This window comes from Zalophus californianus, chromosome 12, assembly GCF_009762305.2.
Source record: "Zalophus californianus isolate mZalCal1 chromosome 12, mZalCal1.pri.v2, whole genome shotgun sequence".
NCBI classification, from domain to species: domain Eukaryota; kingdom Metazoa; phylum Chordata; class Mammalia; order Carnivora; family Otariidae; genus Zalophus; species Zalophus californianus.
This window is the reverse complement of record NC_045606.1, coordinates 56,241,596-56,252,859: the sequence shown is the minus strand read 5'-3', so window position 1 is coordinate 56,252,859 and position 11,264 is coordinate 56,241,596. Positions and strand designations below refer to the sequence as shown.

Here is an 11,264-nt window from a genome sequence, read left to right as displayed (position 1 = left end):
TATTAAAATATTTACATTAGAGCCTTTCTCTCTCTTTTTAAGATTTTATTTATTTATTTTTAGAGAGAGGGAGAGAGAGCACAAGCAGCAGGAGGAACAGAGGGAGAGGTACAAGCAGACTCCATGCTGAGCCCAGAGCCAGAAGTGGGGGCTCAATCCCACGACACTGAGATCATGACCTGAGCTGAAATCAAGAGTCTGATGCTCAACCGACTGAGGCATCCAGGCACCCCAGACCCTTTAATTCCTATATGTACCTTCTTTTACCACAAACCGACTATAGATCTACTTCTGGCAAAGATGTTTTTAGTCTCCTCTTAATATATCTTTTTGATCTAATTAACTTTTATTCCCTCCCAGTTAAGCCATTTGCATTTCAGTAATTAAAGCATTACTCTGTTTGATTAGAAACCACAACCTCTTCACTTTTTCACTCTCATTAATTAAAATGCATCATGTTAAATTAAGCCATTTGGATTTCAGTCTGGGTGGGTGACATTTTAACAACTGCCCCTTCAACCATCTCTGTCAGTCTTGGCCATGTCCTACATCATAGGACGGCGAGAGGGCAAGGGCCCTCTCCTGATAGGGGAATGGGGCAGGCATGAAGCCAGGGATTATACATCACTGAAGTCAGCGATTTCTCTGATGCATGAGCCTTTCACTTGCCAATCAAACTGGATAAGGCTTTTACCTTGTAGTGTTATGCATGACCTTACTCAAGACACTAAATCATTTCTGAAGTCTTGTTTCTTACCCTAAGCAAACCTGTTCTCACTTTTCAGGTCTATGAGCACTGTTCACTCTAATACTAATAAACACAGCAAAGTGGTAGAGAAAAGCTGAGGGGTAGGACATGGTGGAGGTGTCATGTCACTTCTTTTAGACTAATGAAAGCAACGTGCTTCTAAAATCAAGGCTAGTCAGAGAAGAGAAAGGCTTCTGTGTTATTACCTATTGGTGGAAGTTACAAATTGGCAAGTTTGAAAGGAACTTCTAACCATTATAGCTGCCCAGTAATTGATCTGACTTACATAAGCTATGGAAATGTGAGCAAAGACTGGATGGTTATACATCAGGAATATCACAGACAGCACTTCTGCACGGCCTGTGAAGTTATACTAATTGACTTCCAAACTTTGAGTCTTCTTTTAAGATTAATTTTATGTTTAAAAAGAAATAGGTGAACAAAGTTTAAGAAGTCAAAAGAATTCTACAGGATTTGTATGAGGGTGACTGCATCCCAGTTTTCCATATGGTGTCAAACTTCTAAACAAACAAACAAGCATGATTATACATTTGCATCAGTTAAAAGTTACCTTTGAATTCAAAGACAGGGATGAGGTAGGGAGGATCACTGACTTAAAGCAAATTGAAAGAGATTCCTGGAAGATACATTGTTCCAAGACTTACTAATCTAAGAATAACTTTTCTTCCCTCACACTGTGATTTTATATCCGCCCAAATTCTCAGTGAAGTATAGGGTTAGGAAAAGTGATGTCAGGCCATTCGTGCTCCCAAGCTCCCCAGAGGGTTAGTCAAAGTTTAGTCAGGCTGGAGACACGGACAGTCTTCTCCCTCTGCCCAGCCCTGCTTCCCTTCCTCCCTTCCACAGGTGTTGATCTTTAACAAACTTCTTGTACCCCAAACTCCCTCTCAGCATCTGCTTCCAGAAAATCTCATCTACAACAAATAAGTAATATGGTTCAAAACTCAAAAGTTGCAAAAAGGGAATATGGTAAACCCCCTCCCTCCCTCCTCTGAGTTACAGTTACCACTTCCCCTTCCCAAGGTCAATCAATGTAATGTGGCCAGGTTCTTGTGCGTATTTCTAGAAATATTCTAAGCATATATAAGAAATGTTGTATGTATATATATATATACACAGAATTATTAGAGATTCATCCTCGTGCACCATAGGCGGCACAGGCACCAAGATGTCCAACTGAGTGGTCTGCCGGGAAGCCAGTCACGCCGGGAGCTGGTACACAGCCTCAGGACCGCAGCTGAATGCACAGCTAGAAGGTTGGCTCTCACAAGTACAGTCTACAAAAGACCTGCTAGAGCCATTATTGCACCCCATGCAGGATATACGTACTGTGGGTCCTGTGCTGCTCACGCTTACAAACAAGTGGATCCCTCCATTACCCGGAGAATTTTCACCCTTGGGCCTTCTCATCATGTGCCCCTCTCTCGATGTGCACTTTCCAGTGTGGATATATATAGGACACCTCTGTATGACCTTCGTATTGACCAAAAGATTTATGGAGAACTATGGAAGACAGGAATGTTTGAACGCATGTCTCTGCAGACAGATGAAGATGAACACAGTATTGAAATGCATTTGCCTTATACAGCTAAAGCCATGGAAAGCCATAAGGATGAGTTTACCATTATTCCTGTACTGGTTGGAGCAGTAATCTAATTACTGCTCCAACCAGTAATTCGGAAAACTCTTCAGTAAATATCTAGCGGATCCTAGTAATCTCTTTGTGGTTTCTTCAGATTTCTGCCATTGGGGTCAAAGGTTCCGTTACAGTTACTATGATGAATCCCAGGGGGAGATTTACAGATCCACTGAACATCTAGATAAAATGGGTATGAGTATTATAGAACAATTAGACCCTGTATCTTTTAGCAATTACTTGAAGAAATACCGTAATACTATATGTGGAAGACATCCCATTGGGGTGTTATTAAATGCTATCACAGAGCTCCAGAAGAATGGAATGAATATGAGCTTTTCCTTTTTGAATTATGCCCAGTCAAGCCAGTGTAGAAACTGGCAAGACAGTTCAGTGAGTTATGCAGCGGGAGCACTCACGGTCCACTGAAGCTCTGAATCCTCAGGGATGCCACCTGCACATACTCATTCTCTGTCCGGGGTCCCAGCCTAGCCCTTACCAAGATACTGGTCCTGGTTTGGGGGGATTCTGAAATCTCAAACTAATAGAACTTTCTTCTCTTCTTTTCTAGTAGGTGTAGTCCTTCCTTAATTTCAACTCATTAAAAAATGCTTTATAGTTTAGGGCAGTGGAAGGAAGGCTGGCATCAAAATATTTTGATCAAAAAAGATGGCAATGTAAAGGCCCAATTGTGGCAGACAGTGTTTTGAAAGTAACTTGTAAAGCATTTACCATATCCTAAATTTGCACTCTTTGCAGACTTGTGCACATATATTCCGCTTTCAGAATAGTTTTGCAAATTGTACACAAACAAACAAAAAAAGGGTGGAAGCTTTTTAATAAAGAAATTGCATTTATAAATGATCTGTATTAGAATATAATAAATCTCCAGTTATAGTCAATTACTACCCGTGTTGTACAACAGATACCTTCTATTTTAGTTGCTAATAAAGGGCTACACAACTCAAAAAAATTTATTAGAAAATGTATCAATTTCTTTCATTTACTAACAAATAGTAGCATACCCTACAACTGTTCTATACTTTGATTTTTCTTCCCTTCAGATATATCTCAGAGGTTGTTTGAAGACAATAAATAAAAAGTATCATCGCTCTTTTTAATGGCTGCATGGTATTGCATTGTATGGATGTGATATAACTTAGTTGATGGACTTTAGGTTATATCAAATCTTTTCCTGTTACATACAATTCTGTACTGCTTGAGCCCTGTGGCTATGCATGTGTGCAGGGAAAATTCCTAGAAAAGGAATTTCTAGGTCAAAATGCTATCCAGTCACAATTTTGATAGATGTTGGAAAATTCCATTTATATTGTAAATTGCCTTCCAATATATTCCATTATATTGCCTTCCATTTATATTGTACCAATTTATATTCCCTTGAAAAATAAATGAGAGGCTATTTCCCCATACACTTCCTTTATGTGTATCACAGAATTAACAAAGTCCAGTATAAAATATAAGTAAAAGTAGAAATTTAAATGTTTGGGTAAAAAATATAGAGGTTCTAATTATTTTTTCCATGCCCTATTGGATCACCTTGTGCCATCTTGGTAACGCTTCACCCCACTTTGGAATCCAACAGGTTACTAAACTGCGGTTTTCTGAGATCAAGGATCAGACATTTTCAACTTTGCATCCCCTATGTTGAACGCACAGTAGTTGTTCAATTAACATTTATAGAATAAATGAAGTTATGGAAAAAAGAATAAATCTGGTAAGCAATAAATATAAGCATATAAGATTTCTCATTTCAATATGCATATTTTACCACCAATATGTCTTAAAAGTTGTGTACAAATATACATACACAGTTCATTACTGAACAATACAGGGGTTAGGGGCACCAAACTCCCAGTCAAAAATATGAATATAATTTTTTACTCCCCCAAAACTTAACTACTATTAGCCGACTGTTGCTCAGAAGCCTTAAAAGTAACATAAACAATCAATTAACAGGTACTTTGTTATTTTTATTATATACTGTATTTTTAAAGTAAGCTAAAGAAAAGAAAGTATTAAGAAAATCATAAGAAAGTATCATATTGTGAAACATCCACATATAAATGGACCCACACAGTTCAAATCCGTGTTGTTCAAGAGTCAACTGTAGTATATGTTGGTAAAGTGTATGTGTATGTGTGTGACATATGTGTATGCCCAAAATGCTCAAAATTCTTTTTACCAATTCCATTTTACACACACACACACACACACACACACACACACACAAACACACACACACACACATTTTCTTTATTCATCAATGGACACTTATGTTGTTTCCATGTCTTGGCGATTGTAAATACTGCTGCATGAACATAGGGGCCTAGATATCTCTTTGAGATCGTGATTTCATTTCCTCTGAACATATATTCAAAAGTGGAAATGCTGGATCATACAGTAGTTCTATTTTTAATTTTTTTCCTTTTTTATTGTTATGTTAATCACCATATATTACATAATTTGCTTTGGTGTAGTGTTCCATGATTCATTGTTTGTTCATAACACCCAGTGCTCCATGCAGAATGTGCCCTCCTCAATACCCATCACCAGGCTAACCCATCCCTCCACCCTCCTCCCCTCCAGAAACCTCAGTTTGTTTTTCAGAGTCCATCATCTCTCCTGGTTCGTCTCTCCCTCTGACTTACTCCCCTTCATTCTTCCTCTCCTGCTATCTTCTTCTTTTTCTTTTTTCTTAAAATATGTTGCATTATTTGTTTCAGAAGTACAGATCTGTGATTCAACAGTCTTACACAATTCACAGCGCTCACCATAGCACATATCTTCCCTAATGTCCATCACCCAGCCACCCCATCCCTCCCACCCCCGACCACTCCAGCAACCCTCAGTTTGTTCCTGAGATTAAGAATTCCTCATATCAGTGAGGTCATATGATACATGTCTTTCTCTGATTGACTTATTTCACTCAGCATAACACCCTCCAGTTCCATCCACGTCGTTGCAAATGGCAAGATCTCATTCCTTTTGATGGCTGCATAATATTCCATTGTGTATATATACCACCTCTTCTTTATCCATTCATCTGTCGATGGACATCTTGGCTCTTTCCACAGTTTGGCTATTGTGGACATTGCTGCTATAAACATTGGGGTGCACGTACCCCTTCAGGTCCCTACATTTGTATCTTTGGGGTAAATACCCAGTAGTGCAATTGCTGGATCGAATGGTAGCTCTAATTTCAACTGTTTGAGGAACCTCCATACTGTTTTCCAGAGGGGTTGCACCAGCTTGCATTCCCACCAACAGTGTAGGAGGGTTCCCCTTTCTCCACATCCCCGCCAACATCTGTCGTTCCCTGACTTGTTAATTTTAGCCATTCTGACGGGTGTGAGGTGGTATCTCATTGATATTTTTAATTTTTTGAGGAACCTCCATACTGTTTTCCAGAGTGGCTGCACCAGCTTGCATTCCCACCAACATCTGTCATTTCCTGACTTGTTAATTTTAGCTTATATGGCCTTTATTATATTAAGGTATACTTCTAGATCTAAGTTGTTGAATTTTTATCATGGATGAATGTTGAATTTTATCAAATGCTTTCTCTGCATCTACTGAGATTATCATATGATTTTTATCTTTTATTCAATTAATGTGATATATCGTATTTGTTGATTAGTATCTGTTGAACCATTCTTGCACCCCCAAGGATGAATCTCACTTGATAAGATACTTTTAATGTGTTGTGGAACTTAGTTTTGTAGTATTTTGTTGAGAATTTTTGCAACTATATCTACCAAGGACATTGGCCTATAGTTTTCTTTTCCTGTAATGTCCTATCAAGCTTTGGTAGCAGGGTAATGCTGGCCTTGTAAAATAAGTTTGAGAGTGTTACCCCTCTTCTGTTTTTTTCCGAAGAGTTTGAGAAGGATTGGTGTTACTTCTTCTGTAAATGCTTCATAGAATTCACCAATGAAATTATCTGGTCGTGGGCTTTTCTGTGTTATAAGGTTTTTGATTACTGATTCAATCTCCTTACTCATTATTGATCTGTTCAGATATTCTACTTCTTTCTGGCTCAGTCTTGGTACGTTGCATGCTTCTAGGAATTTATCCATTTCTTCTAGGTTGTCCACCTTGTTGATGTATAATTATTCATTGTAGTTTCTTATGATCCTTTGTATTTCTGTGGTATCAATTATAATGCCTTTTTCATTTATAATTTTATTAACTTGGGTCCTCTTTTTTTCTTGGCTAGTCTAGCTAAAGGCTTGTCCTTTTTGTTCATCTTTTCAAAGAACCAACTCTTAGTTTTGTTAATCTTTTCTATTGTTTTTCTATTCTCTATTTAGTTTGTTCTGCTCTAATGTTGATTTCCATCCTCCTGATTACTTTGGGTTTAATTTGCTCTTTTTCTAATTCCTTGAGGAACTAGTTAGGTTGTTCATTTGAGGTCTTTCTTTTTTCTTGATGTTTGCGTATATCACTATAAACCCTTAGAACTGCTTTTGCTGCATATCCTGTATTTTGGTATGCTGTGTTTTCATTTTATCTCGATATTTTTTATTTCCTTTTTATTTCTTCTTTGACTCATTCATTGCTCAGAAGTGTTCTAATTTCTACTTATGAATTTTCCAATTTTCCTCCTATTATTTATTTCTAGTTTCATACTATTGTGATCAAAAAAAGATACTGAACGATTCAGTATCTTTTTAAAGACTTCTTTTGTGACCCAACATGATCCATTCTAGAAAACGTTCTGTGTGCACTTGAGAAAAATGTGTATTCAGCTGCTGTTGGATGAATGTTGTTCAAATCGCTGTTTCCTTATTGATTCTCTGTCTGGATGATCTATTCATTGTTGAGAGAGAGATATTAAAGTCCCCAGCTATTATTGCATTGTTGTTTACTTCTCCTTTTAGTTCTGTTAGTATTTGCTTTATGTATTTAGGGGCTCTGATGTTGGCTGCATAAATATTTACAATTGTATCTTCTTGATGAATTGACACCTTTATCATTTTTATAATGATCTTGTCTCTTTAGACCATTTTTAGCTTAAAGTCCATTTTGTCTAAGTAAAGCTATGTCTGCTGTTTTTTGATTATCATTTGCTTGAAATATCTCTTTCCAGCCCTTCACTCTCAGCCCATGTGTCCCCTTACACTTAAGTGAGTCTCTTATGAGCAGCATATCACTGGATCTTTTTTTATCCATTCATTCTATGTCTTTAGATTGAAGAATCTAATCCATTTATTTTAAAAGCAATTATTGATAGGCAAGGACTTACTAGTGCCATTTTGTTCATTTTTTTCTGACTTCTTTGTAGATTTTTAAAGATTTTATTTATTCATTTGAGACACAGAGATACAGAGAGAGAGAGAGAGCATGAGCAGGGAGAGAGGCAGAGGGAGAGGGAGAAGCAGGCTCCCCACCGAGCAGGGAGCCCGATGTGGGGCTCGATCCCAGGACCCTGGGATCATGACCTGAGCTGAAGGCAGATGCTTAACCATCTGAGCCACCCAGGCGCCCCAAGATTTTTTATTCCTGCTTCCTCTCTTGCTGTCTTCCTTTGTTACTTGATGACTTTTTGTGGTAGTATACTTTGACTCTTTTATCGTAATTTTTGTGTATCTAATCCAGATTTTCTTTTGTGGTTGCCATGAGACTTACACAAAATATCTTATACTTATAATAGCCTATTTTAAGCTAATAGCAACTTAACTTTGGTAGCATACAGATACTTTATACTTTTATTTCTCCCCCACTTTCACATTTTAGGTTATTGATGATACAGTATACGTCTTTTTATATTGTGTATCCAGTAACATATTATTGTAGTTATGGCTATTTTTAATAATTTGTTTTTGAACTTTTAAACAAGAGTTGTAAATTATGCACCACCATTACAATATTAGAAAATCTGACTTTGACTATGTTTACCATTACCAGTGACTTTTACATATTCACTTTTTGTTATGTTAATTAACATCCTTTTATTTCAGCTTGAAGAATGCCCTTTGGCATTTCTTGTAAGTCATGTCTAGTGGTGATGAACTCCCTCAGCTTTTGTTTCTTAGGGGAAGTCTTTCTTTCTCTTCCCTTTTAAATTACAGTTTTGTCAGGTATAGTATTCTTGGTTGACAGGTTTTTTTTCTTTCAATATTTTAAATATATCATACCACTCTCTCCTAGACTGCAAAGTTTTTCTTTTTTTAAAGATTTTATTTATTTATTTGACAGAGATACAGATAGCAAGAGAGGGAACACAAGCAGGGGGAGTGGGAGAAGGAGAAGCAGGCTTCCCGCTGAGCAAGGAGCCCAACGCAGGGCTCGATCCCAGGACCCTGGGATCATGACCAGAGCCGAAGACAGATGCTTAATGACTGAGCCACCCAGGCACCCCCAGACTGCCTCCCATGTATATGACAACTCATTTTTCCTGCTTTCAAGATTCTTTGTTCCAAATTTTGACAATTTAATTATAATATCTTAGTGTAGCCCTTTATGGGTTCAACCTATTTGGGGTTGTTTAGACCCCATGAATCTGGATGTCAATTTCTCTCCCCAAATTTGGGAAGTTTTCAGCCATTATTGCTCTAAAGAGACTTTCTGGGGGTGGCTGGGTGGCTCAGTCAGTTAAGCATCCAACTCTTGATTTCAGCTCAGGTCATATCTCAGGGTCGTCAGATCAAGCCCTGCATGGGGCTCCACACTCAGCACAAAGCCCACTTGTCCCTCTCCCTCTGCTCCTCCCCCCACTCACTCTCTCTCTTAAATAAAATCTTTAAAAAAATAAAGAGATTTTTTTAAATTTTGTTATGTTAATCCCCATACATTACATCATTAGTTTTTGATGTAGTGTTCCATGATTCATTGTTTGCATACAACACCCGGCGCTCCATGCAGGACACACCCTCTCCAAAAAAATGGGAATTGAAGAGATTTTCTGTCCCTTTCTCTTTCTGTTCTCCTTCTGGGATTTCCATTTTACCGTTTCTCTTGATGGTATATAGGTCCCATAGGCTTTCTTCACTCTTTTTCATTCTTTTTTCTTTTTGCTCCTCTGACTGGGTAATTTCAAATGCCCTACCTTTAGTTCACTGATTCTTTCTTCTGCTTAGTCAAGTGTGCTGTTGAAGCTCTCTATTAAATTCTTCAGTTCAGTCATTTTATTCTAGTTCTAGGATTTCTGTTTGGGGTTTTTATAGTTTCTATTTCTTTGCTGAACTTCTCATTTTGTTCATGCATTGTTTCCCTAATTTTGTTTAACTTTCTGTGTGTTCTTATAGTTCACTGAATTTCTTCAGAGGATTATTCTGAATTCTTTATCAGACAGTTCATAGATCTCCATTTTTTTTAGGGTCAGTTATTGAACCTTTATTAGTTTCCTTTAGTCACATTTCCCTGATTCTTCATGATCCTTGATGCCCTGCATTTGTATCTACGCATTTGAATAGCAGTCTCTTCTTCTATACTTTACAGGTTCATTTCAGCAGAGAAAGATCTTCACTAGTCAGCTCAGCTGGACTGGATGGGACAGCTGGCACAGTCTGCGAGCAACTGGGCTTGCTATCAGAGTCTAGTTGAGCAAGGCCACTGCTTATGCTCTGAGGTTGTAAGGGGGGAGGGTGCCACTGGCTGAGCTCCAGGGTAGGCCTCCTGGCTGACCTACATGTCAAGCAAGGTTGCTGGGTGGGCTCTCTCAGGGGGTGAGGCTGTTGGCTGTGCTTCACAGTCAGATGTGGCCACTAGCTGGGCTTTGCAATCATCTCTGGTCAGGCAAGGTCGCAGGCTATGTTCCATGGTGGGTGATGCCACTGGTTGAACTCCACAGTTGGGAAAGTCTATGGGCTGAGCTCTGCAATTACTCCTGTTAGATTGGATCTCAGACTGTGCTCTCCAACCGGATGCTGCTGCTGACTGGACTCTGTGCTCAGGTGGAACTTCAGGCAGAGCTTCAGAGTTGGAGAGGCCTCAGGCTAGTTCCTATGAACAGGCAAGGCCACAGACCCTGAAGCTGGGCAAGACTACAGGCTACCCTTCATGATTAGGTAGGCTGCTGGCTATGCTCTCTGGTCAGGAGGGGCCTCCAGCTGTATCCTGTACTTTGGTGGGCCTAGATAGTGTACACTGAGGTCTAGCAGGGTAACTGGCTGGGTTCCCTTTTAGGTAAGGCCATGGATGGGGTTCAGCAATTGGGTTGGGCTGTAGGCTGGGCTCCACAGCTGGGCAGTAATATAGGCTTGACTGCAAGCCTTCCTAAGGTCACTGTTCACACTCCCTGGTTATGTGGGGTGGGGCCACAGCTATACTCAATAGTTGGGCAAAACTGCTGACCTGGCTCCCTGCCTGTGCATGGCTGTAGGATGGACTCTGTGGTTGCCTAGATTTCCTGATCAAGTGGGATTGGAAGCTACATTCAAGAATTGGGTGCAGATGGAAATTTGCTTCCCTGCCTGGGGTGAGGAGGCATAGAACAGGCTCAACAGCTGGTAAAGCCTGTTAGCTAGGGACCCAAATCAAGCAGAACTGCCAACCAAGTTCCCTGTCTAGACAGGGCCACTAGCTAGGATCTCTGCTCAGGTACCACTGCAAGCAGGAATGTGATTTGCCAAGTTCTAGCTTCAGTTACTGTAAGCCCTAACCTCTTCTCCATCTCTATCTTATCCCCAGTGGTTGAGCCCCACAGATTCTCCCAGCCATCTCTGTGAAGGAAGACCCAAGTGGGTTTCCCGGGAAGCATCTCACAATGCTCAGAGGCTAGATGTCCACCTAGGGCTCTGTATTTTTCCCCACTTGTGAAACCATAGGCCCTGGGGGGACTTCAGTGCATCCAGGCATGGAGGGGCAATACAATCCTCCTACTCTCCTAATGAGGTT

The 11,264-nt window shown here is 39.6% G+C and overlaps 1 pseudogene across 1 annotated transcript; it reads left to right on the top strand.

Moving 5' to 3' along the window:
• Positions 1-1,925: 1,925 nt before the first annotated feature.
• Positions 1,926-3,378, top strand: LOC113911258 (annotated as a pseudogene). The gene has a single exon (XR_003516410.2). The product of XR_003516410.2 is annotated as a protein MEMO1-like (transcript).
• Positions 3,379-11,264: the final 7,886 nt, after the last annotated feature.